The sequence below is a fragment of the Macaca fascicularis genome, chromosome X (genome assembly GCF_037993035.2).
Source record: "Macaca fascicularis isolate 582-1 chromosome X, T2T-MFA8v1.1".
NCBI classification, from domain to species: Eukaryota; Metazoa; Chordata; class Mammalia; order Primates; family Cercopithecidae; genus Macaca; species Macaca fascicularis.
The window spans coordinates 122,618,125-122,622,926 of NC_088395.1; positions in this window are offsets into that span (position 1 = coordinate 122,618,125).

Genomic DNA, 4,802 nt, shown 5'->3' on the forward strand with positions numbered 1-4,802 from the left:
TCAGTGAACCAAAGAGGCAAAATTGCTGTTAATAAAGATTACTTTGTTATATGAGGGGAAAGTCAGTAAACAAAATATGATTATACGTCTGTGTGTGTGTGTGTGTGTGTGTGTGCTATGTTAGGTGGTGATAAGGGCTATGGTGAAAAAGCAGAATATGGGTGTTATTTTAGTTAGGGGTGAGAAATCCTCTTTAATAAGATGATGTTTGAGCAGAGATATAAAAGAAGTGAGGGAGTTGGCCATGTGGCCATTTGAGAAAAGACTATTCCACATAGTGGGGATAGCATTTTTGAAGGCCTTGAGGGCAGAGTGTGCTTAAGGAACAGGAGGCATACCAAGGATGCCAGTGTGATTTAAGTGAAGCAAACCAGATGAAAGAGGTGGTAGATGGAGGTCTCAGAAGTAGTGGAGATGTCGGCGAGAGTGTGGGTCAGCTTGGAGTCATGTGGGAAGGGAGTCAACAGATCATGTAAGGCCTTGTAAGCTATATTAAGAGAAGCAGCCACTGGGGGCTTTTGAACGGGGGGGGGGAATGACATGATCTGACATTTAGTCCTTTATAGATTGTCTATATAGTCTGTGCCCTTCATTCCAAATTCTTTTTTTTTTTTTTTTTTTTTTTTGAGATGGAGTCTCACTCTGTCTTTGTTTTTACAAGTTTTTACAAGGCCACATTTCAGTTCATTTCTTTGTTTAGAAGCCAAAAACTTGATCAGAAAAACTTAGGTAGTTTTGGATAATTATTAATAATGATGATTTTTAATAATAGTTAATATTATTAACTTGAAACATCTCCATAATAAGAAAAACAACTGCAGCAACAATGTGCACAATTGCTGGCCCTTACTTGGTGTCTGTTCTGTGCACTCTACATACATGTATTTTCATACAATTTTCACAAATACCTGTAAGGAGGTATAGTTATTCTTCCTATTTTACATTTGCAGAAATGTGAACATGAACCACTTGATCCAGAGAAAATATTTTATTTATCCTGCCAGTATATTATGCAAAACTGCATTTATCTTGTTTTAGTATAAAGAGACAACACAGAATAATATAGTGTGTGACTGATTTATTTGGATTACTTTGATTTGAGTTGTTTATAATGATAGTGATTCAATCAAAATCTCAAATATTCATTGACTATACTATATTCCAGGTACATTGCTAAATGCTTTACATGTATTATCTCATTTAATGCTTACAATAACCTAGACAAAGAAACTGAAGCTCAGAGACGAGAAGTAACTTATCCAAGGTCATACAGCCTAGTAAACAAGGATCAAACCTTGGCCTCTCTCCAGGCTTGTGGTTTTAATCACTGTGCTATATGAGCAAATGTGGGTGAAAATAGATTGATGCATTCAAAATCTTTAAAAGTGTATCTGGTGGAACATTTTAAAAGCCACTTATTCATCTTATTTTTCATCTGTGAATGTAGAGTCATAAGTAGTTGGATCCCTAAGTCCATTTGGATTGACAATATACTCTAAGTTTCTATAAATCTGTAGCACAATTGCACTGTTTCTTCCAGGTCAGCCTCTGTGACAATTAGCCACATTATTACCTTGATCTGTCCACATGTCCCATATATTGTTTATCTAATCATTTGAACTGTCTGATCCTTGAGACCAGTGATGACCATGGCATGCCTATCACTTTGGATATGTAACATGTGGAAAAATACATTTGTCATTTCAATATGTTCAACCCAAGTTACAAAAACAGCAACAAGGACAAAAAATGCAAGGATGGATTGCTGAAAAAGAAATAAGGAGGAGGGTTGAGAGAAGTGAAATGAGAAGGGAGGTGTGGAGAAGGGTGGGGGTGGGGGAGAGGGAGAGGGAAAAGGAGGGGGGAGGGAGGGGGAGAGAGAGAGAGAGAGAGAGAAAAACTTTCAGTGACAAAATGGAAATATTTTACCAGCACCAGTCTCTCAATAGTTGCCAGTCTACCGTGGATTCTGAAAGATTCATTTGTCTCCTTATTATACGTACCCTCCTAAGGCTTTCTTATACTCATGAAGCCAAAAAGAGAAAGCAATTGTTATGAAACATCTATTATTTAAAATAAATAAGACTGTAAGCTACTGGAGACCAGAGGGCAAGCTTAATTTACCTTGTATTCCCAAGACCTGGTTCAAGGCTTGGTACGTGGTAATCCTTGAGGTAATTGTTATTGAAAGAATGAATACTTGAAAGAAACTTGAACTATAAAGATGGTATAAATAATATCAACAAAATCCTGCATGAGCATGCTGAGAGCTAGCATTATAAAATGTTGAAACCAACTTTTTCAGTCTTGATCACATTTGTACCAGTTGGTTGCTGAAGGGGGTGCTTATTTCATCCCTTCATTCACTCATTCTCCAAGTGCATCCTTCTCAAAGTTGCATACTCCTCTTCCCCAGAAAGAGGAGGACCATTTTCCTCTCCAGCTTCCATGCTTCAAACTCCAAACAAGCTCAGAACACCCATAATTAACGTACTGGCCCCAATCAATTAATCATTCCAGAAGATTTACTTTTTCACAACTGAAACAATGAACTTGGATCTTCCTTGTTTGTCTCCTCTACTCTCCTTCCTGCCTCAGGTTTGCTGTCTTACACAGCGGGAAGGCCTTATTAGCTAGCTGGATACCTAAGGGAGTTTACATTTCCCTTTTACTCTTGTTTTCCCCATAGGTCTTACATAGAAGTGCCTGGAACTTCTCAAAGTATTTGAAAAATTTCAAGGGCAAACCCAGACATTTTTAGAAATTCACAATCTTACAGAAAAAAATGAATTTATTTTGAAATTGTAAGTCAAGTTATACATGCATCGTTCTCTTACTTTATATATTAATACAGTTTTTAGGTTTTTATGAAGAGCTGTCCCAGTTCTTTGAAGGGAATTTCACAGTCAACTAAATTATGAAAACAAAAACTGCTTCAATGAAAGCTCTTTTCACCTTATTGACTTCACCTTAGCTATGGGCATTTACCTTTGAATTAAGAGTCAGCAAATAAAAACATTACTTTTACAACAGCATTGACTTGTGAGATTTGCTCTAAGTGTATTATATTTATGGAGTGCTCTCATTTGCTGAGCTATCCTACTGATACGGTTAGATATGTGGCCACACTCGAATCTCATGTTAAACGATAATCACCAATGTAATCACCAATGTTTGGGATGTGGCCTGGTGGGAGGTGATTGGATCATGAGGGTGAATCCTTCAGGAATGGTTTAGCACCATCCCCTACTTGGTACTGCACAGTGAGTTCTCATGAGATCCAGTTGTTTAAAAGTGTGAGGCACGTCCCCCTCCCTTTCTCCTGCTCTGGCCATGTGAAGACGTCTGCTCTGGTTTTGCCTTCTGCCATGAGTAAAGCCTCCCTAAGGCCTCCAAAATTATGCTTCCTGTACAGCATGTGGAACCATGAACCAATTAAACTTCTTTTCTTTATAAATTACCCAGGCTCAGGCATTTCTTTATAGCAATGCAAAAATGGGCTAATATACCTACTAATATTTTAAAACATTTTTCTGATTTACTTTTATCTGGAGATTCCCAGAATACATAGATATCCCCTTTTCATCAGGAAAATTAATTAATGTGCCTCATGTTTATCAGAATTGTGTAGAAGAAATAATGCCTGAGGTTTGAGTCTCAGTTCTATAATTTACTAGCTGTTTGAGATTGGGCAAGTTATTTAACCTCTTTGTGCTTCAATATCCTCATTTCTCTTTATTTATAAGGCATGGATGATATATGTCTTTCAGAATTATTGCAAAGTATACATGAAATATGTGTCAAGTGCCCAGCACAGTGCTTGGTGCCCTCTCCCATATCCTGTTCACATTCATTAATGTCTGCACCTCCCTAACAACTCCGGGGGACTTCATATCTAGGGAAATGAAAAGTGGCTTCTCTTCACAAAAAGTCTGGGGACCTTCAGATGGAATCAACTCTATAGGCTATTTATACAACATTTACTTTTCTGTATTAACTCCAGAGAAACCTTCTGACTGTGAGTTTAGCACAAATAACCAAACAAGAATTTATACAGTTAGAGGGGACATAGATTTCTGCTAACAGTACTGTTCACTGAATGAAAGTGTTAAGTTTACTTCAATCTGTGGGGCTACAGATACATGCCACTGAAAATAACTAAAGAACAATGAAAATAGTAAAGCCACACTATTCTTAAAGTTCATTCATTTATGTATTGATTTGTTATCTATTTCTCTAGACAATGTCTTCTGTAATTTCTAGGCTACAGCTTGTATTTTAATCTTAAAATAAAAGGAGAATAGAGACAAGGGAAAAGGGCAAATAGAGAGTGACTGCTAATGGATATCAGGTTTCTGTTAGAAGTGATAAAAAGGTTTTGGAATTATATAGTGGTGATAGCTGCACAACTTCATGAGTATACTAAAAACCACTGAATTGTATATTTTTAAAAAGGTGAATTTCATAATATGTAAATTATATCTCAGTTTAAAAAAACAAATAAAAGAAGAATAATTTCAGGAGGGCGGAGCAAGATGGCCGAATAGGAACAGCTCCAGTCTCCAGCCCACAGCGTGAATGACACAGAAGACGGGGGATTTCTGCATTTTCAACTGAGATACCGGGTTCATCTCACTAGGGAGTGCTGGACATTCAGTGCTGGTCAGCGGCTGCAGCCCGACCAGTGAGAGCTGAAGCAGGGCGAGGCATCGCCTCAACTGGGAAGTGCAAGGGGGAAGGAAATCCTTATTCCTAGCCAGGGGAACTGAGACACACAACACCTGGAAAATCGGGTAACTCCC